The sequence below is a fragment of the Macrobrachium rosenbergii genome, chromosome 23, assembly GCF_040412425.1.
Source record: "Macrobrachium rosenbergii isolate ZJJX-2024 chromosome 23, ASM4041242v1, whole genome shotgun sequence".
Lineage (NCBI taxonomy): Eukaryota > Metazoa > Arthropoda > Malacostraca > Decapoda > Palaemonidae > Macrobrachium > Macrobrachium rosenbergii.
The window spans coordinates 16,245,745-16,272,896 of record NC_089763.1 but is presented as its reverse complement, the minus strand read 5'-3'; the positions used below and the strand labels follow the sequence as shown (position 1 = coordinate 16,272,896).

The following is a 27,152-nucleotide window of genomic DNA, read 5'->3' as shown; positions in this document are numbered from 1 at the left end:
CACAATTCAAAGTGGATTTCCACATCTCGCAGATAGTGCAAGATAAATACGAATTTATGCCTCCACTGCGACACATTGACAACTTTTGCCATTGAAAGAAAGTGGTCGCTACTGCTCGCACATTGTTGAATCTTACTTTAAGTTCATGGTAAAAGTGTCAAGTCTAGATTTGCGTGCACTACTCTGACCAGAGCATTGAATAGACAAGATACACCATTCTTTGACATGGATAAGTCAGGTTTCCCAGGGCTGCAAAAAAGATGGTTGACATTTTGCCTCCTAGTCCTTTGCAAATATATAGAGTGCACTCTGACTGGACATAGAGAAGTTTCTTCCCCATCTGGTATCAAAGAGGACAGAATGGGGATCACAAAAGAGCAAGGCAGAGGATGAGACTTATAATCATTCTTGGCCCTGAAAAGGGGGAAGAAAAGAAAGGACTGTCAAATCCTAAAGTCCCCAGTCCCACTAGAGCTTACAACCTCTAAAGACCAGTTGGTGACCTCTGGTTCCCAGCATTCGTTATAAGGTTGCACGACTTATCACTGGTAGTTGCCGGTGGTCTTTGTTAGTCGCTGGTAATCTTTTCAGGTCGTGCGACCCACTTCAAGTCGTAAAGAGGTTTTCAAGCTTGCTCAAAAACCTCCCTGTGATCAAACTGGTCACTAGTGGTCAACAAAGGGTTGTGGGTAATCGTGCCATCATCGTACGAAGGTCTCTTAATAATCTAAAACTGGGCGTTGCTGAATCTTTTCTACATTTGGTCATAGATAGTCTTTTTGAAGTCGAGATCACTGTATGACTGCTGGCGACCTGTTGCACGATCACCAGTGACCAGTTAAAGATTACCTGTGACCAGGCATAAACCACATGACCGGGTTGGGTGATTTTTGGCACAGTATTTTTGGACCCAATCTTTTAGCGCCATTTTTTTGGCGGTCGTGCTTTTGGCCCACCATGGTTTGGCGCCAAAATTAAATGGATTAAATTAAACTTGGATACAACTGCAAAACCTTTATCATTCAAACATTTGCGTACAAGGAAAAGAATATAATTAAAATCAATATTTTAGTGTATTTCGTAACTGTGGGCTAAACCAAGCAAATATTCTAATGGTTCCCTTTCACTGCAATGCAAGGCCATTCAGCGCGCCCCAGCTCTCACATACTTAAGGAGTTTTTGTTTAGGACCCTGGCCAGCAACCAACTGTTCATAATATGTATCTCGGGTCTTTTGAATTTTTCTCAGTCCATGAATAAAGTTCCATACAATGGGGTGGTAAACTCCTAATTCCGCAAACATCTTTCTATGCACTACTTCTGCGTAATTATTAGTTCATCCTCTCCAGTGATTGCTTTGTTCGATTGTATTGGTTCCACATCTGAAGGGGAAAGAGTGGCCGCCTACCACTGCCTCTTCCCATTGGTTGTCCTACGTTATTATCTTTAAACCAGTTAAGGAACCAGTGGTTTGTCTTTCTGTTTCTGCAGATGGGTTCAACTTAACTACTTTCAAAATTTTTAAGAGAATCAGTAAAGTAAAATCCAAATAGTATGTTGCACTACATAACTAGGTGCTTAGTACTAATGAGGCAGTTCCTATATACTTTTAATATTTAAAATGTTTTTCAAGTTAAAGAAAAACAGATGTAAAAAAGGTAGTTTTGGTGATAAGCATTAACTAGGTAGTATGGACAGCCCCAAACCGTTGAATGCCAAACGCATGAGCGCCAAAACAATGGCGCTATAAAATTGGCACCAAAATGGCGGAACCAAATGTTACCGTTCTGACATGACCACACGGCTATATAATCTTGTTTACCAAAGGCCAATCTTCATATACAGGTTTGCTCATTTTGGAAGCTGTACAAGATGCCTCCCAAAAAGTCGAAAGGCAAAGGAAAGGCGGCTCAGAAACAGGGTAAAGAAGATTCTGACCCTGAGACAGACAATGAAGGTCAACAGCAAACTGAAAGGCAAGAAAATGAGCCATATCAGGACAAAGAATGTGAAGATGACCCAGACCTGCCGTCCAAGTCAAAATGGGCAAAGGTGTTGGAGACCCTTTCTGCTCAGTAAGATCAAATATTGGTTGATTGGTTTAGTGAAAACCCGCTGTTCTTCGACCAGGCCCTGAAGGAATTCAAAAATAAAGGGAAAAGGGATCAGATTCTTCAAAAAAAGACCAAGGAGCTTGACATGACTGGTGGGTATATGATTCGTAAAATATTCAATGGCTATATAAGCTACCAAATACAAATACGTACAGCATTCAATGCAGACTTCAACTGCTTCCATTAAAATTAAACTATTTCACATAATTTATGCCCAACACCATCAGTCTTTTTCAAATCATCAGTGATCGCAAAAATGTCATACATCAATCATACAATGATCTTTATATATCTCCACTAGTTGCTGATAATCTTTAGTAGTCTTAAGTGATTGTGTGATGGTCGCACGACAGGTAGGTGGTAATCACACGACAGGTCGCAGGTATTCATCAATAATCACAGATGATCTCACACACTCGTGCAACCATCGTACAATTACAAATGAAGTATATCTATAAGAGGTGCAAAATAATGAGCAGGAGAACGAGTACTGCTAGTTTATTCAGAATGTAGGCCTGCTTATAAAGCAGCGTGCAGATGTCACAGAGGAATACAATAGGATTCTGGTGACCCAAGGTCAATTACTCCTTTGTATTAATTATAAGGAAAAACAAGTAACATAAAAGGTAAGTTAACAGAATGACTAACATTCTAACACATGTGCAAAGAAAACAGATTCAAATGAATTAGTAATAGATACATATTTTGGGAAAAATATGGCTAATTTCATGACCTAATCTCGTAGGGCGTTACTGAAGAAACTGGGCGGTTCCTATAGAAAACCTGCTTAGCGGGGACTTTACAAATACTCCACCCCCACCAAGACATGGGTAACATCTGATTAAACTAGGTATCTGCTGGGCCATTGGAGAGTGCCGCGGCTCCCGCGAGTCAGCTGGGGTGCGGTGTGAGCGGGAGGCGGCTGGCAATGGCGCTGGCCGGTGCTTCCCGGGGGGTGGCTGCGCAACTTTTTGGGGGGTGGCTTGGCTGTGGGCGACGGTTCATGCAGAGTGGGCGCTGCGTGGTATCGCCTGGGCGTATCCTCCAACTGGGCGGGCTGAGACGGCCGACTTTACACTCCACCGGCCTTCCCATGCAGGCCGAGGTGGAATGCACTTCGTTCCTCTCGAGCACGCGGAAGGGCCTTGTAGGGGCCCGGTTGAGTGGAGGCAGACAGCGCAGTTCGACGCAAGACGTGCGGTGGAGGACAGGCCGAGGTGTGAAGGTTGCTGACCTATCGGTATAAGTCCGCTGGGAGGGTGCGAACTTCCCGACTATGTTGCGGAGCCCCTGGACTGACAGGTTGTGGCGATCTCCCATGGCGAGTTCGCCCGGGACTACGAGGGGCTCCCCGTAGACTTTCTCTGCTTCGGACAGGTTGCCGCTGGCTCTGGGGCGGTCCTCAGTCCGAGGAGGACCCAAGGTAGCTGGTACTTCCAAATCTCGGTGGTGCAGCGGCCATGAGGACATCAGGGGATCTGTGGAATCTCCGCAATCCATTGGCTGCGGGGTTGCAGGCAGTGGTGGTGTGGTGAGAGGTCCCCAGCAGGCGTGCAGGGCGGACCACAGCCGGACAGGAAGGCAGGCCACCGGTCAGGTTGTGGTCCGGGACACCGAACCAGCCGATCCAGCTGAGAGCATAATTTGCTTCCTGCATGGGCGTCACTTCAGGCCACCTGGTTGAGCTGATCGACAATCGCCAGGAGGTATCTGGCCCCGGCCTGATGTAAGAGGGACCTACAACACATGGATGTCCAAACCGCCTCCTGGCTGGGGAAACTCGCCTATCCCTGTCTCGGTGTGACGCCCTATCTTATTGGTTTGGCACCAGATGCACTGTCTCGCCAGGCCATCGCGGCCCTTCCGCATACCGTGCTGGGTGACAAAACTTCTCTGCCAGCAGCTTGGCCGTCGCCCTGCCGAAGGGGTGGGATAGCCCATGGATGACATCGAACACCAGATGGCGGTGGGAGGCGGGTACCAGAGGGCGAGGTTGGCCAGTGCTGGCGCCACACAGCAGTGCTGGCCTGGGGTGAGGAGACACGCTCCACTTTGAGGGACGTGTTGGCGATGCAAAGTAGGCTGGAGTCTCTGGGTCGTGGTCTGCTCCCAGGCGAGGTCTCGTAGTTGATCCCGAGTTGCACCTTGTTGAGCTCTGATCCTGGAGAGGGCGTCTGCTGCAGGGTTCTTCCTGACAGGAGGTACTTGACTGTGCAGGTGAACTCCGTGGCACGAGTGCTGTTGCTCCCTGGAAGCCCCATGTGTCCCCTTGCTTTGTGAAGGCATGGACCAGCGGCTGGTGGTCCGCCCAGATTGTGAAGGGACCCTCCAGGAGGAACTTGGTGACGACCACCGATACACTGCGCAGGAGTTCCCTGGTCGAAGGTGCTGTAGCGGGACTCCGTGGCTGGAACTTTTTGCTGAGAAGGCGATGGGCTGGGGGGCTCGGCGATGATCTGCTCCAGGACGGCCCCACAGGCGGCGTTGGCTGCATCTGTCGTCAGCTGAAGGGGGCGTTGGGTCCTGGTGGGCCAATCTCTGCGGTTGCCTCGGTGGCGGCCTCTCGTCGAGAAGGCCTGCTGTTGTCAGGTCCCCAAACTAGGACTTGGGTGGCCTTTCAGGATCTCCGTCAGAAAGGGGCCATGGTGTGGGATGACCGGGGATGAACTCTGTGATAGTTGACCATCCCGAGGAATTCTTGTACTCCCTTGTGGCAAATGAACACATTTCCATTTCTTGAGGATGCCCACATCAAGAAAAAGAGAAGCAAATTCAGCGGAACCATCCTGATGGCTTTGTCAAAGGCATGATAAAACACCAATAGTCAGAAGCAAAAATCGCCCGGCAAGGTCTGGACAGTCTTCCATTTTTCTACTTAAAGCTCCCTGAGTCAGTCCAGAAAACTGAAGATCTCCAAAACTTTTAAAAGTTCTTGATAGAGATGGACAAGATTGAAAGAGGAAAACATAATTCTGGCCAAGGTAAACGCGGCTCAGCGCATAAAGCATCAACCAGACCAGAGAAGTCCCCTTGGGGAGTGGCAGAGACCAAATGAAGGCACCTCTGGTGGCATAGAAGTGGTATTTCTTCTTCCAGAGCCAGAGGAGGGAAGGCAAAGGTAGCTTTAGCTTTACCTTGCTCCCTCTTGTAGGTCAACCACTCATCCACCTCTCGAAGGAATTTCTTTGAAGAGGAGGAAAGAACTAACTTGGGGAGACAAGCAGCATCCGAAGAGCGTTTCCTCATGAGGAAGGAAGACGCAGGCGAAGCAGAAGCAGCAGGCTCGTAAAAGTCAGGAAAGTTTGCTGGGAAGAACTTCAGCAAACTGAAGCTGGCTGATGACTGGGTGGAATCGTGCCCTGCTTCCTCCTCATCCGATGAAATCGGAGACAAAGATGGATCCTTGCTCTTTGAAGACGAAGATCTTTTCTTCAAAAAAACCATAATATCCTCCCACTGATGATGAAGCGGGGCCAAGGAAGAATCGTCCTGCAAAGACGGGTGCAGAAGCGGTGAGGTTGGTGCAGAAGCGGACTGAAGTTGGTGCCGCGCAGGTTGAAGAAGCAGAGTGTGGCACTGAAGTGAGCGACATGCGAATGAAAGGAGACGGGTGCTCAGAAGCGCGAGACCGAAGAGAAGAGGGTGTTGGACGCTTACGAGGAAGATCAGAGTGTCTAGGCACAAGCACTGGTCGTTCGAAAACCTCATCAACTTCTGGCTGTCCAAAGGTGGAACAGTGAGGCTGCACGAAGGTTGTGGACTGGCACTTGTCTCCTTATACCTCTTAACAGGAGGAGGAGAAATGTCCGCAACGGTGGAAAGCCTATTCAATGGCCTAGAGGCGACAACTCGGAGTCGCTAGCGCATCCTGTCAAGCGACAAGTCACCCGAGTCTGATGACAGATGATCAGCACTAACCAAGACGCCTTGTCAGTGGTGCTCGATGACAGATGATCTGCACTAACCAAGACATCTTTCCAGTGGCGCTCAGCCGCAGCCTGGGAACAGACAACATGCTCGGTGGAGGGGCAACTACCTGTGGGCAAACCCCGCCAGCCTCCCTTGGACCTCAGGTATGTCTTCTCCCCGGTGCGGGGGAGCAGGACAGGCACCTTCGTCTAGGAGCACTAGTGGGACGGGTAGCCACCACCTCATTAAGCACAACACTCACTTTGCACTGCATTACTGGGGGACACTGAATCCCATAACTGTGCTGGCTAAAAATTCAAATTTCTTATCAAACCCAGATTCCAGACTACCAATGGTGTCAAGATTGGAAGCACGGGACCCTGGTAAAGGAGTAAGTGGTAACAAGCAAGAGGGCTAAGGATTGGAGACAAAGCATGGATTTGAAGAAAAGAAATAGTACTATCTCCTACCATAGGGGAATGGAACAGGAGCCACACTAGCCTTATTCTCAGCCAAGGGCCACACTTCTATTTTTATTCTACCAAACTTACAAATGCGATATCAAGTCACTTTTGCTCGTCCCAATCCTTACAGTTCGGAACAAGACATATATATTACTGTCTTACTCTTAAGTATATTTCACATATTCAGAGTGAGAATGAAAAGAACTTAACTAATCTCGTTCTGCAACACATCCTGGCTAACTAGAATAAGGATTAGCCAAGGGTATAAGAAGTGTTTAAATAGCTAAGAAAAAACATTCAACACACATTTGAAAACAAGGAAAACCTGAATACTTCACCAAAGAGCAGGACAAATATATCCAAAAAATGATGATGAGACTGCACAAAACCACCGATGTTGGTCAGGAGCCGGCAGAAAACCAAATGAAGCTCTTTGCTGAGTTGTAACTATCAGTCCCGAAAGTTGGCAGGACCCTGCCACCTACACTAGCAATGGTAGCGCCACCACGAAAATTTGAATTCCTAAGACTGCCGTGTGGAAAGCTAGCAGCTATGTAATTGCTTGGTAAATCACTTATAAAAAAGTAAGAGGTTTGAGAAGCACCATTGGTTTGAAAAAGGCTTGGAGGAAACCCTTATGTCGGAGACAATACAGTAAGGCTAAATATAACCAACAGGTTTGTTTTATTGTCAGTCCCTCCTTCCCCTTGCTAGAGAGAGGGTAGGACTTGTTTCTACTAGACTATAGTAAATAGAAAAATAGAAAGGATGCTCACTCACCTGCATCTATGTCCGTCCAGCACATGATGGTTTGTCAACCAATCCTCTGCCTGCCAGGAGAGACAGGGTATGAGAAAAGGGAAAGGAGGGAGGCCAGTCACACACTCTCACTCTCGCTTTTGCAATTGTGCATCTTAGACAGGATGCTACCTGTCCCACTAGGGGAACTAGATGAATTACACCACTTGACCACAAGACCAAAGGAAAGGGTGTCCAAGGACCTAAGGGCAATGTCCCTCAGGTAAAAGGAGGTGAACACAGTCTGCCGTGACCACACTCCTGCTTTTAGCACCTGATGAACTGACAGGTTCTTTCTGAATGCGAGGGATGGGCCAATGCCCCTGACTTCATGAGCTCTAGAACAGAACATACTTGAATCCTCTCCATCCGATGTTGAGTATGCCAATTTGATAGTCTCACAAAGCCAAAAAGAAATTACGTTCTCAGACCTCTTTCTTGGTCTTTGCCATTACGAACAAAGAGTCATCAACACCCAGGCCTGAGTTGTCAAATCTTCCTAAGTAGCACCACAGCACTCTAAATGGACATGTAGCATCTCATCTGGGTCCTTACCAACAAAGTCCTCTAGGGAGGAACGAGAAGGATTCGAACCTAATGTCAAGGACCGTTGGATTCCGAGTCTGCTATGAATTCCGGGACAAATTTGAGCAAAAATGATCCCCATCCCCTCGAGAGTTTAACATTGCAATAAAGACAATGGAGTTCACCTACTTTATTTGCTGATGCCAAGGCACGCAAAAAGACAGTTTCAGGGTCAGATCCCTTTCTGATGACTCTCGTAAGGGCTCATAAGGTGCACGAGTCCTGTCCCACTCAGGGGGCCTGAGTTCCCTGGGAGAACAAGACTTCTTGAACCTTTTCGTCAGCACAGAAATCTCCCATGGGGGAGACAGATCGACGCCCTTTAGGCATAGGACTAGGCCCAGGGCAGCCATGTAGCCCTTAACAACTGAGACAGAGAGACGCTTCTCTCAGGGAAGGAACACGAGATAGTCCACTACCTGCTGAATAGTAGCTCCGACCGGAGAGAAACCCCTTCTACGGCACCAACCACGGAAGATGGCATATCTGTCGCTGCTCAGTGAGAAAAGCCTCTCACTCACAAGATAAGCTTGACTGTCTCCAGCCATGAAGAGATAGGGACGCTACAGACTGATGGAACCTCTTGATGTAGGGCTACCAAAGATGGTTGTGTCAAGGAGGAATCTCTTTCGGTGCCTCGGACAGTAGAGCAAGCAGGTGTGGATACCACTCGGCATGTGGCCACTTGGGAGCCACCAGGGTCATTCTGAGATTTGCGGTGACCACCACCCTACTGATCACCAGACGAATCAGACAGAACGGAGGATAAGCAAACGTGTCGAGAATATCCTAAAGGTGATGAAGGGCATCTTCCACTGCTGCCCAAGGATCCTGGACAACCGAGCAGAACACAGGCAACTTCTTGTGGTGCTGGGTTGCAAAGAGGTTTATCAATGGACATCCCAAAGGTTGAACAATCTTTCCAAAATGACTGGGCGTAGGGACCCCTCTCCCTATCACCTGACCCTGGCAACCGAGTTTGTCTGCCACTACGTTCTTTTTGCTTGGAATGTACCAGGCTGACAACTCCACAGAATGTGCTACTGCCCACTCACGCACCTGCACCATCGACTGATGAAGCTGAAGGGACACCAGTCCCCCTTGCTTGTTGATGTATGACACTACCATGGTATTGTCGCTCATCAAGACCACAGTGTGCCCCATCACTTGATCCTGAAATGTTTGCAGATCCAAGAAGGCTGCCTTGAGTTCTAGGATGTTGATGTGGAGATGCTTGTTATTCTGATCCCACACACAGGAAGCTAGCAACTCTTCCAGGTATGCGCCCCATCCCTCTCTCAAAGTGTTTGAGAACAGAAGCATCCTGGGAGGGGGGAGCATGTAAAGACACTCCAATTACGAGGTTCCTGTCGTCCAGCCACTAGGATAAGTCCTGTCTCGCTTCTCTCAATAGAGGAATGAGAAGGGACAGAGGGTCCCTTGCCTGAGACCAGACCTACTTCATTCTCCACTGAAGGGAACGAAGATAAAGCTGCCCACAAGGGACCAGCTTCTCCAACGATGACAGGTGACCGAGAACGACTTGTCACATCCGAGCTGGTTGTTCTGGTTGAGAGGAACAATTAAGCTGCCTCCTGAACCTGCTGATACAGGAGTCTGAGGGGAAGATTCTGACTGCTGCCATATCTATCAGCATGCCCAGGTACTTTATCCATTACTTGGGTATGAGATTGGACTACTTGAGATTTACCACAATGCCTAGTCTGCAACAAAACTCGAGAAGGCGATCACTAACCCGGAAAAACTTCGAATGAGAGTTCACCAGGATTAGCCAATCATTGAGATACCTCTAAAGATGTATCCTATGCGAATGGACCCACGCTGACACAAGGGTGAACACTCGCATGACCACCTGGGGAGTGGCCAAGACCCCGAAACTAAGTGCTCTGAACTGGTACACCGTCCTGTCGAGGATAAAGCAGAGGTACCTGTGGGAGGACTATTGGGTGGGTGTTTGAAAATAGGCATCCTGCAGGTCCACTGAAAGCATGAAGTCAGACTCCCTGAAGGCTGTGAGCACGTGTCGTTTCCATCTTGAACTGAGTCTGGTGAGCAATCGGTTCAGGGGAGAGAGGTCTATGATTGGTCACCATCCCCAATGCTTTCTCCACGAGAAAGATCCTGCTGTAAAAACCAGGAGACCGATCTGTCATGGCTTCCACAATTCTTTCTTCGGCATCGCTTTCACCTTGTCCTGAAGGACGACATCCTTCAGTGAGCTGGGAACATATGTTTGTAGGTGGACTGGGAGGCTGGTGAGAGATTGAGGCTCGTAGGGAAGCACATAGGTCTCTGCTCCATATCACTGTCATGTTGCCCACTGGCTTGACAGGCAACCCCCCCCCGCCCACCAATGGCAGCACGTGGGGAGGAACGCCGCCCCTAGCATCCTTCTCCCTTCTTACCCCCACCTCCTCTCCTTGGCTGGGCAGAGGACCAAAAGGGATGCTGGTGTACACCCTTCCTGACAGGGGCAGAAGAAGGATGGGTATTCCAGCGAAGGCTCTTAAAATTCTGGGATTTCTGAGGACCCACAGAGGAAGTGCCAGCCTGACCAGAAGGTCCTCGCCACTATGTGGTAAACGAAACAGTTGTTATTGTCTGCCCTCTGCCTATCCACCTCAGCCTCCACTTGCTCTTTATTGTAAAGAGAAGGGGAACCCAGCAACAGTCCATTTCTCAAGACCTTTGAACTTGGTAGCCTGAGAGAGAACTGCATCTTTTCTCTTGAGTATCAAGTCTGCCCACAGGTTAGCTGTCCGGTGGGCTAGATAGGTGGTTGTCCTACATCCAGACAGGGACTATCTATAAAGGCTAGCTACCTCTTCATTGCTGTGCAACTAAGGGGAAGAATCGACTTTAGCCACAGTAGCTGACCAATGGTCAAGCCAAGAGACTGCCTGGAATGCTGCCATAGCAGTCGATTCCTGTTCCGACAGACCCGATCCAAGGCGAACTAAGTCCGGGTCAACCTGTGAAGTCAGAACTGACCTCTCCGAGGGCTTGTAGAATTTCTTCTTCTGAGGGAGAAGTAGAGGAAGTAGCTTAAACAAATGGCTGGACCAGAGTGAGTTGTCCTGCCCAAAAACATGAGAATTCACTTGTCCCAGGACAGAATCGGCAAGCTTTGACCAAGGCAGTCCAAACGAAGGTGATGATTCCTTATGGGCTCCAACAAAAGTTTTGAGATTCGAAGGATAAACCTCACTGGAAGCCAAGGTATCTTCCCTGAGATCGCTGTACTGATGAATCAGTCAAACAATCTCAACACAGGACATCTATAGTTCGGGGGTGTCAATGTCCCTGGGGAGAGAGCCTTCTGGCCCGTCGAAGTCACAGTCTCCCTGATCTACTCTCTGCAGTAGCGAGACCCTCTTCAGAAACCCCCGGTCCCCTCTCACCCCAGGAGGATGAAGGAACAGGTGAGAGGGGCCTAGCACCCTTCACAGAACTGCCAGAGGCCAAAGTCCCGGCAGGAGAAGGCGGCTGTGAATGGTTGTCAATCTGCAGTGATGACGACTGCATAGGTCTGAGAGAATGAATCCCATCATGCGAACGGAAATGGTGGGGCTGGGCAAGAGCCAGTTCCAGAACGGATTTTTGCAGTTCCAAAGAGGTTACCTCAGAATCAGTTCCCACCTTCAGAACCGGTTCCCCAACCACGTAACTAACAGTAGTCGGTTGCAAGTATAAGCAACAGACTGGCATCTGGCATGGTGCTCCTGGGAAGCAGCGTTGGATGGTCAGTGCAAGCGTCCTTTCTCTTGGCCACCTGATGCCAGCTTGTCTCATCACTCAGACGCAGACAGACACAGTCTCACAGATAGAACAGCTGAGGACATGGTCCCAGCAGTGCACTGCAGTCTTCAGTACTCACTCGTCACATCCTGTGCTCTACAGCCAGTCCTTTCACTATTAATTTTACAGGTGTGTGATGATGCAATTAAACTGACCTCTAGTTACACTATATAAATATAAAATACAAAATGTTTCATGGTAAAGTTTAATATTTCACTGGAAGACTTTCTCTCTCTCCCTCTCTCTCAGATTGTTTTTTACTCTAATTTATTTGGATACTTGGAATAAAGCGGTTCATTTTCAAGTTTATTGCCACGATGTCCTAGCATATTTTTTTCTTCTTGCTTCAGGTCATCCCTGCGTGGACATATATATATAAGTACACATATATGAAAAAAAACTACTCCTCTGTAAAGAACACTTCAAATAGAGTGGTAGCACTTCATCCATGACAAATCTTTTATGCTCCAAACATCCAATACAGTATGCAGAACTCCAGGAGCAAGAAGGACACGACGTGCAGAGCCTGCAGGACCTTAAAAAAGAGATCCTACAAACACAACCAACCTTGCTAGAAACAATCAGCAAGAAAATACCCTACAATCCTCATTCTTCTAAGAAGGGACAATTAGACAAACTTGTCAGGCAAATGATCATCCAAGATCTACAACCATTTTCAGTGGTTGTTGACAAAGGTTCTAAATGTCTGATTAGTGCACTGGATCCATGATATGAACTTCCTAGTCATCGAGAATTAACAAGAACCCACCTTCCAAAGCTTTATGACCAGGAAGTTAAAATAGTAAAGGAAAAGTTGGAGAAGGCAAATGCTGTTTCACTGACCACAGACACATTGACCTCAAGTACTAAAAAAGAATTCATTACAGTAACAGCTCACTTCATTTCACCTACATGAGAAAATTAAAATTAGTAGTACTGGAGACAGGATGCTCAGTGCTCACAGTGCAACTAATATTGCTGAGGAACTGACAAAGATTTGTAACAACAGGAACATTTTGAATAAAGTCTAGTGGCTTGTGACAGACAATGTAGCAAATATGACTTCAGATGTGAGCAGTACCATGAAGCAGCATCATCTACCATGTTTAGTGCATACTCTGAATTAAGTCGTAAGGGGTGCCACTAATGAGGCAGTTCAATGTTTGCAAGAAAGAGTAAAACATATTGTCACCTACTTTCACAACAGTGTTAAAGCATCAGATACATTACGTCAACTTCAGGAACAACATGGTCTACCTGTCAAGAAACTTATCCAGGATGTTGAGACATGGTGGAATTCCACCTTCTATATGATGCAGTTGCTTGTACAACAAAGCCAGCTCATTACCACTGCTCTCTGCTTGATGGGAAGAAATGATGTGTCTGAATAACGAGGAACTGGAACTAATAACCAAGACTGTGACTGTTCTCGAGCCATTTGAGGAGGCTACCAAAGAAATGTCGACAGAAAAATTTACCTCGTCAAAAGTAATTCCCATGGTTAGGGTTTTTACAAGATTATATGCACTCCAGTGAGGTCAAGGAGACTCATCAATTGTACACATTTCCTCTTGGCTTGGAACTTCTCAAGCAAATTAAAAGATTTAACACTTTGGAAGGAAGTTTTTTGTACGAGCAGCAACCTTGCTGGATCGTAGATTCAAAAAAGTGCCTTTTGCAGACTTCAGTAATGTGAAAACAACTGAAGAATGTTGAGTTAGCCAAATGCAGAGTAAAAAACAACAGAAGTTCAAGAACAATCTGCAAGCAAGTCAGTAGGCCTACAAGCAACCCCAGGTTCAACACCATTGTCACAAACTGTTACAACACATCTAAAGAAAAGCTCCATCTGGGCAAAATTCGATGCTTAGGTTGAAAAAATTGCAAGAGTCTCTTCAATACACCATTCGACAGGCCCTTATATCGAAATGCAAAGTTATATGGAAGAATCGCCAATTTACCGAGATGATGATCCACTAGAATGGTGGACAAAACATGGCATACTTTTCCCAAAACTCCAAGAGCAAGCAAAAACATATCCCTGCTCCCCTAAATCATCTGTGCAAGAAGCAGTCGCGCTGGAAGGGAGATGGGACTACCAATGTCTTCGAAGGAGAATAACCCTCTGAGGATGGGTGGGAAGCCGCCGCCTTATATCTCTCTTCCTAGCAAAAGCATCCACCACTCCAGGGACCAATTATGACACTCATCACAAGAATTAGCAAAGGAGCATTCATGTTTCTAGCATTTTGTGCAAGCAGAATCCGGTCAATATCAAGAGAAGAAAGGAAGCATCTGCAACACTTTCCTACCCCAGGGTAAAGCCTTTGAGGCTGCCTCTCAACAGACTTAGATGATTCTTGGGTTTGGTTCTTCTCCATGACCAAAAGACTAAACCAAAATAAACATAAATATGCACACTGGGTAAAAATCTCAATTAAGATGGCACAAATAATGTTCTTTAAGGTACATAATAATATATCTGATGTTGACTGTTGTAAAACTTCATAAAACTATATAAAAACTTTCGAACCCTTCCCTGGATTCATCTTCAGTTCAAATGAGTAAATCTAACATAAAATGCACTGAGATAAACTAAATACACCAAGAATGGCTAACGCCGGCAGTCAGAACTCCAACGGACAAGGTGATGAAGAAAGTGGTCAACTAGTCAAACCAGGTAATTTCCTCTCCCATGTTGTTATTTCTGGCTCCTATCCTGCTGGATCTCTGTGCAGGCTGATGTGATGTTGCAAGTACTATTTCATCCGGAGGTGTCAAAGTTGCATACTATCACAACAGAAACAATTGGAGGGAAAAAACCAGACACGAAATGAAGCATAGTACAGACGGGTATCATCGAGCAGAGGTGGAACAGTACGTCCGTCTCTGAATGGGGCTATAAGGCAAGTGGATGCATCGCTCAGTGGCGGGAGGTGGTGAGGGTATCCTTTGCCCCTCCCACCTACAGTTTAGCTACCAAACTACCTAAGCAGGCATTTCGCGGCGATCTAGACTATGGCAGTTGACGTTTTTCTATAGAATTTTACCTGGTGAACAAGAATTTAAAGTAATATTTTTTCACCCAGCTGTAATTAACCTGTAATTTATCTTAGAACTGTAGCCGACGGTAAAGGGGACCTGTTGGGAATCGGGGTTTTGGATTGGGTAACACTCTTTTGAGAATAGCTAACAGTAAGGGGGACCCGTTGGGAATTTGGGGTTTTGGGTGGGGTAAATAACTTGGGAAGAGGTTTGGGCACCTTATTGTTGTATTTCCAGTTATGTATGTTCATTTGGATGACGAAATACATGCGTAATAAAAAGGGCGAATAAATGGACAACGGGAGCCGTTTCAAAGGAACTTTCCATGCAATACTACTACTGCTGATTCCAGGCCCTATCATGCATGCACTGTCTTACAGGTGGGTTTTTTGGGGAATGGCCATACCAACCAATCACGTTGCAATATTACCCCTACATTACGTTACGCCCAAGTGGAGAATTGGGGGATATATGCACTCGGTTAAATGTATTCCTTTTCCTCAATTATTTTATAACCGTTTCCTATTCCTTGTAGCTTGTGACTGTAACCTTCTTTTAATACTTTTCCAATCATATATACATTGACGCCTCCCCGGAACATGATTTTACCTTTACAGTATAAGTTACAATATTAATTTACAATTGAAGACAGGCACCCGAAGTATGCTTATGGGGTAGGAGGAGAAGGGATTTACATGACGTTTCGCTACCATTTTCTGTCAATGAAGTTAAATCAAAGCTTGGTTGAGGTAATTCCGTACATGACTGAGACTTGATGGCACTTTTTTTTCCTGTTCTTATGACAACCTTTACTTTACCTTGGTATGATAACCTTTAATTCATGTTCCCTTTTGACATAGACCTAGCCCCCTGGCAAGTAACACCACAGCTGTTATTTTAAGTGTCCTTTAAGGGTTATTTTTGGCACTTTTTTTCCTGTTCTTATAACAACGTTTACCTTGGTATGATAACCTTTATTTTCTGTTCCCTTTTGACCTAGACCTAGCCCCCTGGCAAGTAACATCATAACTTATTTTAATTGTCCTTTAAGGGGGGATTTTTGCTTTCCTTTAAGGATAGGTCCAGAGGGGGAAAGCCCCCCACCCCCCAGGTAACATGTTCTGTAGGTTAGGTTAGTATAGTAACCTTGATTTTATGTTTCCTTTAAGGGGGGTCCAGGGGGGCAAAGCCTCCCCGGCCAGGTAACACTTTCCCCTAGGTTGGGTTAGGTTAGGTTAGTATGGTAACCTTAATTTTATGTTTCCTTTAAGGGGGGGTCCAAGGGGGGCAAAGCCCCCAGCCAGGTAACATGTTCTAGATTAGGTTAGCTTAGGTGGGTTAGGTTATTATGACAACCTTAATTTTATGTTTCCTTTAAGGGGGTGGGTGATGTTAGTATGATAACCTTAATTTTATGTTTCCTTTAACCCTCTCGTGCTTACGGGGGTTCCTATAGCGTTACCCGGTACGCGACTTACGCCATGGAGGGAAAAGTGGGCCTCGCTCGGAAAAGTTTCTTTGTAAAAATTGATACGTCCAAACTAAAACTGATATAGGCTTCTGGTTTGTTTTATGGTGTCGGCAAATGACTGAATTTTTCCTAAAGCAATCAGAAATTCTTTGCAAGGCTTAGAAATAATAATAAGACATGATGAACGTGAAATTTTAAAGGAAAATCGTTGATATTTTTTTAAAATAATCATGAAAAATATAATAATTGGGTTTGGGGAGTTTATTTTATATGTAAATTGTGTGGAAATGTTTGAACTTTCACGCGAAAGCAATCATTTTGCTATAAATGTTTGCTAATTAGCTGTCACCGATTAAAAAATGCTACTTTTTTACGGAGTGCAATTTTCAGATTTCCAACCTACTTATGTTGACGTTTCGTATCATACCTAAGTAGGAATAAAGATAGAAAAAAACAAAGGTGGCATTAGAAAGCTTAATAAATTTCCTGTAAAACGCACAAACTAAAGATATATGTATTGTTAGAATAAAATTGACAAAGCAAACAACGTGAGAGCTCTAAAAAGATGTGCTGAACTGTCAAAATAGGAGGTGAAGTGCTTCAGTTGGAGGAGGACTGGGGGTGTATGAGCGATACCTATCGGTTTCCAGTTTACGTTTTCTTGTAGGTCCAAGATCTGCCCACGCAATGGCGCAGTCCTCGTTTTCTTCGGATGACTTTTTTTTTTTTGGTGAGTTTCCCCCGAAAATAACTCACGGCTGATGCGGAAATCACGTCCTCAGCACTTACAGCAAAAATTTATTGACGCGGTTTCACGTCATCGGATCACCAGAGTTTTAAGGGGTTAGTATGATAACATTTTTTTTAGGTTGTCATACAAAAAATACCAACCTACTAATTTACAATGTTTACTTGATCGTGTGACATACCAGGAATATCAACACAGGGAACAAAACTAACACTGTGTAAATAAGGTTTATAAAGAGAGAGAATTATCACCAACATAACTATTATTTCATAATTTATTCTGCCACCCTCACCACCAATGACAAACATACACATTTAACCCTCACTCCATCCTTCCTACCCTGTTCCATACGATCCACCCTCCCACAATTTCCTCCTGGCAATAGCCTCCCTCTATATTTTACCTCACTCATGAACCCAGCACGATAGCGGACTGCATCCCTGGAACCTCTTGCTCCTCCGAGCCTGTAAACAAGCAGACTTTGCCACATACCAGTGAAAACTGTTATAAGTTATAAGGATTTCTCTGCCTATTACTCGGGGCATTATGAATGGTTAATACAACTCTGCCAAGATCACGGCCTTTTGAGGAAACAGGCCTTTTGCCCTCATTGTGGCAAGGAGTGTAGACTTGACCTGCAAAGGAAGGGGTTCAGGTAACTTAGTTACACCTTACTTGTTGATTTTTACACCTAATTGCAATATACTTTTCAAACCTGAAGTAGGTTAAACGTTTCCTTAAGGGCACCTGGTTTTCTGGGTCCCTCCTGGATGTTGAGACTGTCCTCTTCTTCACTTACATCTACGTTAGTGACTTCTTCAGTTACAGGGTTGTGAGGACAGAACTTGGTTTCAGTGATGTAGCTATTAATGATTGGTCCACCTACTCCAGGGAAGTAAGTTTTTTTTTTTTTGGTATTTATTTTTCACGTGGACGGTTTTATGTTCAACACACCACAGGGATTATTCCCCCCCAACCATGCCTTTGTTCATTACCTAAATAACTTTCACCTTATATTTCATAATTTCATTCTAGTGTTACCTTAACGTTAACATTCCTCACCCAAAATACGGAAGACTTTACTTTTTTCGCTGTTACACTTGTATGGCCTTCACCACAGCCACTATTTTATTATATATACTTTACCCTGCTTTATTTACTTTCCTAACCATACTTTTAATTTCAAGCCATAGTACATTGGCGCATCCGGCAGAAGCAGCAAATAGGTGGTCCCGGTACAATTGTCGAGATTGACGAAGCGAAGATTGGCAAGTGAAAATATAATGCAGGTAGGACTGTTGAAAGCCAGTGGGTTTTTGGTGGCGTCTGCAGGCCAGTTGACGACAGAAGTAGCGTGACTTTGCTTGCCGTTATTAAGGCGTACATTGTACCGGAGACCACTGTTGTATCTGATTGCTGGAGAGCTTATGATTGCCTGGAGGACAAAGGCTACGTGCACTTAACTGTCAACCGATTGCCTGGAGGACAAAGGCTACGTGCACTTAACTGTCAACCATGAACTTTGTGGACCAAAAAACTGGTGCCCATACAAATACTATTGAGAGGAGGTATAGGGAACTTCGTGAGATGATGCCTAAGTATGGCAGGAGGAGGTACAAATTCGTTGGGTGCTTGGCAGTAGCTTATTTCAAGATACACTTTCAAGACCCAAAGACGAGATTCCACGCACTCATAAAGGTGGCGGCTGAATTGTACCCTCCACCCCTTTAAGGTAAGGTTCCCAAACTATACTTCTTTATTATTAGTTAGTGTTTTGGTGTTACTAAGTTTTAGTACTTTTCATGCAGAAGTGTTATTATTTGTTGGGTAATTGTTATTTACCACCATATCTCTACCTAACAATCCTGCATCACTTTACCAACTCGTATCTTCTGTGCCCTCCTCCCCCAGTATATACACCTTCTTCCCCTAGTGAACATATGGCTCCCTGATGGTTACGTATCCCACACCCTCTACCAGAACTTAAACATGGCGACTTTGTTTACAGTTTACGTTTCTTCGCCCAAACCAAAAGCTTCGAATAGTGTCCAGTTGAGCTAGACTATGGCAGCTGACGTTTTTCTATGTTATTTTACTTGCTTTACAAGAGTTTAAGGTAATATTTGCCGGTTTGTTGTAGCAATCAATTTACCTTTGAACCCTATACGTTGTGCAGGGGACCCGTTGGTACCGCGTGTAGTTATCAAGGTCAATTACAGTTTAGTTACAGTTGGCTCAAAATATTACTTTAAATTCCTTGTAAAGCAAGTAAAATAACATAGGAAAAGGTCAACTGCCATAGTCTAGCTCACTGCGGAACACCGGCTTAGAATTACACCTTGTTCTAGTATAGCCTACTCCAGCTCCCACTGAAGGTAATTCCTCATTTAAAGACCGAGGGTTTGTACTCATGTAGGAACAAACTCCAAACGGTAGATCTAAGCCGGCTGTCCGCGGTGAACTAGGCTATGGCAGTTGATGTTTTTCTATAGAACTTTACCTGTTGAACAAGAATTTAAAGTAATATTTTGTCGCTTGGCTGTAATTAAGCTGTAAATTATCTTAGAACTGGTGTGGTAAAACCCTTTCGAGAATAGCTAACAGTAAGGGAGACCCGTTGGGGATTTTGGTTTTTTGGTGGGGTAAATAACTTGGGAAAAGGTTTCAGTACCTTACTGTTGTATTTCCTGGGTATTATTTTACAATAGTTCCAATTCATTCTATAATAATTATAGTATTATAGATGCATTTTGCAAAAAATTAATTAAACTTCATTTCTGAACACTTTTTGGGGAAATTCACCACATCCGAGATATGAATGTTTATATAATCCCCATCCTCGAAAAATTTCTAAGTGTTCTGTTTACTTTAACACGGACACAGTTTGTGCTCTGATGCGAGTTTGTTTTTGTTTAGAACTGCACTGTGGTTCTGATGCAAATTTTTTCCCCCTTAAAATTCCATTGTGGGTAGTTACGTGTTGTCTGGGAGTCACGTGACCTAGTGAAAATCTTACAGGTGTCAGACATTTTCCCTTGTCATTTGGTTCAAGTCTGTTATTGAGTGAGGTTATGTCCAGTCTGTGTTCGTCTTGTAACTTTGATTATTATCGCTTAATTCACGATTTCTTTGAAAGTGAAACACGATGCACTGATTTTTAAAGACAACATGGAGTGTTACCTGCAGCAGATAGACGCTGCTAAATTATATCCACCTTTAAGTGACACTCAGCCACCATCACCACCTAGGGAATCATTTTCTGATGAAGACGACGACGATGACACTGTAGATGACACACAACCATCTTGTTCTGGACATAACCCATCAAAACGTTTGTGTCCATCCAATTAAGGTAAATTTATAATTGTTTTTAAAATATTGTAACATGATTTACCTTCTGTAACCCCTGTGGCTAGCGCACAGCGCAACATTACCTCTTGCCAGTATATACAAGCCTGCCAAGAATCTTTATAAATGCGGATATGGCGCGGAAGCTGGTTCCTCCACTAACGGTTAAGGGATGTTAGGCTACATTACACTAGCCTACGTTGCCTGACTATTATGCTATGATTTACCTCATTTTATTTATTAATTCAAATGCTGTTTTGTGTCGATGGTGATTTACCCCACCCTAACCCCCCCTTCCCAAAGGGTCTCCAACCTTGTTGGATGTAGTAGGGGTGTATAGGCTAGTAACTCAAAAAAAAACTCATTTCCCCAATGTATTACTATCATAAACATTCAGAACACATTAAAACACACATGAAAATACATAATTACTTTAGAAAAATGGAGTTGGAACTGTTGTAAAAATTTACCTTTTCCTGTTATATATGTCATTTGGAACACGAAAAACAAGCGTAAAAAGAAGGGCAAATAAATGGATAGTGGGAGCTGTTCCAAAGGCACTTTTCATTCATTACTAGTACAACTGATTCTAAGCCTTAACACGCATGTGCTATCTTTTGGTTCGCCAATCAGTAGTTGCCAGTTTTCTGTGCTTAGCGAGAACTGCGAGAGACTGGCAATTGATGTTTTCCTAATTTATTTTACTTACTGAACAGGAATTTAAAGTTATTACCTCTTGCCAGAACATACGAGCTTGCAGTAATCTTTAAAAATGCAGATAAGGTGCGCAGCGCCATTCAGCTACGGCGACCTATAGAGGCCACCCAAGTTGAAAGCAGAAATGGTAATGTTTTGTTTCCTGTTTACAAAAGCTCCGAATAGTATGCAGTGGAGCTAGACTATGGCAACTGACATTTTTCTATGTCATTTTACTTGCTTTACAAGAGTTCAATGTAATATTGGTAGAACTACAGGGTAGCTCTGCGTTGCCGATGGCACTATAACTTGACTTTTTCTACCGTTTTTTGGTTGCTAATTATGAATTTACCTTTCATTTTTGGCACTCGAGTCTAATTAACCTGTAATTAACCCCCGAAGTCCATCCAACAAGGGGTTTCCATACGCGATCTTCACAAGACAGAGCACGGGTGCGTCTGTTTTGAACGATTCATATCTCTTCCGGCAAGTCCAATAACTTGTTAACGTATGGATACCAAACCTTCCTCCCGCCCCGCCCGGCCAGTACTAAACATGGCGAAGGGACATTCCATTTGGCTGACAACAAAGATGCACCGCCAGTATCAGAACCCATAAAAGTGTAGAAAAACCGAGTTGAAAAGGTAAAAACAGGCGCGGAGCTAATATATAGAATTACCGTAATATTTTGCCGGTCAGCTGATGCTAAACTGTAATTTACCCTTGAGCTGTGTGTGACCCACTGGTACAGATGTGCAGTTTTCAAGGGTCAATTACATTTTAGTTACAGCCTACCGACAAAATATTTTAAATTCTTGTTTAGCAGGTAAAATAACATAGGAAAACGTCAATTGCCACAGGCTAGCTCACCGTGGACAGCCAAGTAATACCTTGAAAGTATAAAAATACCACTGTATATACTTACTAGCCTTTCACATGCCTCTAGCAACTAGGCCTAGGCAAGGCTAAACTTAACTGCATTTACCCTATGTCTGACAAGCAAAGTCTACTTAGCTATAACTAGGATTATGAAAATTATTGTCTCTGCCACGTTACAGAACAGACTTATTGGGGCTAGCCTACATACTGTAACAACCGCCACAAAAACTCAATCTGTGCCTCCAAATATCCTGCAGAAGCAAAGGGTACATAAATTTCGGCGGACCTTTCCACGACGCCAGGTGAAGCTAGTATTCCTAGGCCGATGCTGCCTAGCCTATTCTACCGTTGCCTACACCTTCAGGTAAATTTAGTTTATGTTTTCATTTGAACTCTCCTTTACATTGCATCTCAAAATACAATATACAATTACGTACCTTTAACTTCCAGGAGTTTAATAAGAGATGCTTTCTTCGTACAGCTTTTCGAACAACCTTAGCCTACCTTCGCCCTCTTGAGCACAGGCTATCTGTCTGCTTACAATTTCCAGTGTCTAGTGAGCCTAATTAAACCACGATACATCATATTTGAGACTATTATATCACACGGTACTCTGATGACAGTTTTTAAACAGATCACATTCCTAAACAGACACTTATACACAAATTCAAAGGGATAACGCGGGACGCGGGAGTCATAACTACACGGCAGACTATTTTAGTTGGCTACGGGAGTACGGGTAAATGCCTAATGGTAACTCTCTCCTGTACTGTTACGGCCAGGTCCTGAAATATAGACTCGGTCACTAGCTCCAGGTACAACTACGTGACATTTCAGCAATAGCAAGCTTTCATTCAACGAGTTTACCTGTTAAACAACTCTATCATCAACGAAAATCCGATTTTAACTCAATAACATAAATGCTATACTGCACGAAATTCACGAAGGGGCAAACATTGAACGTATATGCTGTTTGTCTTACCCCATTTTAGTCCATTGTCCTCAACGTCGTTTCCTTTTTAGATGTTACTGGTCATTTCATTATGTCAGATGTTAAATAGAAGAATAAAACCATATAATTTTTTTTTATTTACGTACACAATGACTTTATTTTCTTACATGTTCATAACACAAAAAGATTCTCTCTCTCTCTCTCTCTCTCTCTCTCTCTCTCTCTCTCTCTCTCTCTCTCTCTCTCTCTCTCAAATTTATCGCCTTCACTAGCAATTACTGACATTTTGCGTTGCTGACTGCCACATAACTCGTTTATTTCATTGTACTGTGTTACTGGTTGCTATTTCAGATACACATCGGACGGGGATTTTGTTGAGTACATGTACTTTATTGGCAAACTCTCTGATATGCAGTGCAGATTTTGTGTGCGTTATCCAGTTCATTTTCCTTGTCATTAAATATCAAAAAAAAAAAAAAACAATAGGAAGAGGCCCTAAGGCTAGTTAACCCTAAAAATAACTAGATATTTCCCGATGAAGTTTTTTTTTTACCTATTCTGCTGGAATGAATAGTGTTTCAATCTTGGCCTGTTAATAGCAAATGGGAGATTCTGGGGAGTTATACAACAACAACAACAACAACAACAACAGCAATAATAATAATAATAATAATAATAATAATAATAATAGTAATGATGATGATGATGATGATGCAAGGCTATGTAATTTTCACAAAGAGGTCCACATGCCAATGATGCATATCATTAAAATATTACGATACATGGACAAAATAATTGTTCAGGAGGGTGTGTGTGTGTGTGTGTGTGTGTGTGTGTGTATATATATATATATGTGTGTGTGTGTATATATATATATATATATATATATATATATATATTGTTAGTAGAGAGAGAGAGAGAGAGAGAGAGAGAGAGAGAGAGAGAGAGAGAGAGAGAGAGAGACTAACAAGCAACGTAAGATATCTATAAATAATCTGCAAAGCCGATACTCATATAAAAATTTGTTTGTGCTGCAAAGCAAAAAAACGGGCACGTAAGAATGTTGTGAGCTGCGAGCCCTCACTCATTCAAGGAACGGAGTCTTACCCATCAATATGCAGATAACCAGGTTAACCATCACAAGACCGCCATAAACATGGTGCTCGATCAGAAGTCAGCCTCGTAAACAAAGGGTCTAAATATCCAGATCATGAATCTGTCACCGCTACCGTTCACGGAGAGGAAATTTGCTTAAATCCGAGAGGTTTTACCGGGCCGACAAACCCGATCTCCTACCGAATAGCTACCGTAGGGCCTGAAGAAAGGGCGAACCTCTCTCTCTCTCTCTTCCTCCCTTACGCTGTTTTGCATCGAGATAATGAGGGCGAGCATCCCGTCCTCCTCTAATGATTATCATTTGAATGTTATGAGCACCTCAGAGGCTGGGTGCATCCCGGGTTTTAAGAGGAACGTATATATTAACATTGTTGTTCGATATATGCTAGATTATGACGTCTCGGATAAATCTACCAAAAGAAACTGAAATTTTTAGTCAGGGCAAAATACTGATGAGAGAAAAAAGTTTTGCTATGTCTGGCCATACATTTGAAATACCAGATATCCAAGCAGTGGTTGTTGAAGCCATAAAATGCAATATATCTTGGTAAACAGAAAAATGCTCAGACTACAGATACACGTCGCCATTTCTTTGAAACTGACAACAAATATCAGGTACTGGCTGTTGCCAAAATCAAGCTCCAGAAATAAATGATTGCTTCAACGGTCACGGAGAACTTGACCATCCAGACATAAGAACATAAAACAAGAACCTCTTTTCTGCAACTATTCAAGCTCAAAAGCACAATTATCCTCGTCAACAATGCATAAAAGAACAAGAAATTGATTAAATTGGCCGACGCCTGAAACACCAACCTGAATGGCCAAGCCATTCCTAACAGAGATTTTAAAAGACAGCATTCCAGTTTCAAATAACTCAAGATTCTTTATGGAACAGCATTTTTTTTAGCAAAGATTTTGTGATGCAAAACAGCATATAGATATTATTTTGGCTCTCTCTCTATACATATCTCGAATATATTGTATTTGTGGTTACTTAACTGCTTCCTAGGGAACCCACAAAACCTGCACTCTACGAATCACCTTGATTTATTCAGCAACCAACAGTGGACTCTTGTTTGAACAGTCTGAAATAAAGTAATGCCTTTTCTTCACACCATTTACTTCACTATTTCCTTCTTTTTATTACATATTTTAATCGTTATTCAATTTTATTCTCGGGATTGATAATATATATATACATATATTATACATACATACATATATATATATATATATATATATATATATATATATATATATATATATATATATATATATATATATATATATATATATATATATATATATAAATACTGTTTTTAGTTTTCTGTAAAAGAAAACTATTGTGCCGGCTTTGTCTGTCCGTCCGCACTTTTTCTGTCCGCCTTCAGATCTTAAAAGTACTGATGCTAGAGGGCTGCAAATTGGCATGTTGATCATCCACCCTCCAATCATCGAACATACCAAATTGCAGCAGTCAGCCCTCAGTAGTTTTTATTTTACTGAAGGTTAAAGTTAACCAAATCGTGCATCTGGCAACGATATGGATCTCATGGTATTTCTCTGCGTTTCATACAAGACGCCTTACCTTACCCGTGATAAGTTTTTACCTAACTGTTATAGTAAACACCTACACTGTAACCGGTTTCTACCCCGCCGTTCGGAAATTATCTCATGTAATACCATTTTTCAAGAACGGTAACCCAAATGCAGTCGGAAATTATGGGCCTATATCACTTCTACCAGTGTTATCTCACTTCTACCAGTGTTATCTAAGATATTAAAAAAAATAGTCTCAGTTCAGCTCACGCAATATCTTGAAGAAAATAACTTATTATAAAAAACCCAACATGGTTTTAGACCACATATATCAACCGAAACCGCACTGACGACGATCACAGAAAAAATTTATAGTAACAAACAAAAAAGATCTCTCTTCTTATATTGTTGGATCTCTCTAAAGCATTTGATAGCGTTAGCCATGATGTCCTACTTAGTAAATGTATACAACTAAAAATCGACCCGTTTTGGTTCAAAATTATTTGGAAAATCGGTATGAGTCAGCAAGAACAGACGATGTAATACCTTCATCTAAACCAGTACAATTTGGAGTCCCACAAGGACCAATATTAGGACCAATTCTTTTCTTAATTTATATCAATGACATGTCTACCTCATTACAGGATTGCCTTTTAATACAGTATGAAGATGACGGTCAAATCTAATCACCAGAACCATAGAAGAATTACAAATCCTAATTTCAAGAGCGGAAAGTCTCTTAGAAAATGCTAAATATTATTTCCAAAACAATGGATTAAATGTAAACGAATCTAAAACTCAATATATTTTCCTTGGCTCGAGGCAATACATTTCTCAAATTCCTGATAATACAGTCAGAAATTTTAATGGCTACGCTATTAGAAAAAGTTACCACGTAAAAAACCTTGGAGTTTACTTCGGTCAGTACTCATATAAATGAAGTCGGTAAGAAAGTGCATGGAACACTCATTACCTAAACAGAATAAAAGACAGATTTGGTAATGAAATGCGTAAAATGGACGTTCAATCTCTTGCGTTAAGCATAGTAAACTAGTGTTTGAAGGTAAGTCTAAAGAACAACAACATCGACCACAAAAACTCCAAAACTTTGCGGCAAAAGTGACTGATGGGAAGGCAAAGAAATGCGATCACGTAACCCCAATTTAAAAAAAATTAGAGTGGCTAAACATAGAACAAAGAATACAATACGACTTATGTCTACTAGTTTATAACATATTAAATGATTTACCATCAGCATGGATTTTTCCTCTGACATCAGCTAGATTTTGAAGTGACACGACAACAAGAAATAGCAACGACCTTTACATACCAAGGACAAATACCGAGCTGGATAAAAGATCGGTACAGGGTCCTTTGGCTTGGAATAAGCTACCAGCAGGTATAACAACAATAGTTAATATCAAATCTTTCAAATCAGCGTCAAAGAAACACATTTTACGTGTAGGCTGATATCACTGCATTTCAAAATTGTAACAATAGGAGTACAACTTTCTAAAGCAAGATGATGTTTAATTTACACACGTAAATAAACTTGTACATACTACTATACTATGCATTACAGGGCTACGTTTCGTTCTGTATTCTTAAGATGTTCATTCACGTTTGTTGTATATAGTAAACTGTATGTAGTATGAAATGTAACTCTT

General features: G+C 43.1%; 1 long non-coding RNA gene across 2 annotated transcripts in view; it reads right to left on the bottom strand.

The window, feature by feature from the left end:
* The window catches only part of LOC136851308 (uncharacterized), a 178,531-nt gene extending 155,604 nt beyond the window's left edge, over nt 1–22,927 (bottom strand). The window contains exon 1 of one of the 2 annotated variants that reach the window (XR_010856838.1): nt 22,313–22,927. This is a non-coding gene — a long non-coding RNA (uncharacterized lncRNA). The remainder of the gene's footprint in view (nt 1–22,312) is intronic. The other variant, XR_010856837.1, reaches the window with a different exon arrangement.
* Between the last annotated feature and the right edge of the window lie 4,225 nt (nt 22,928–27,152).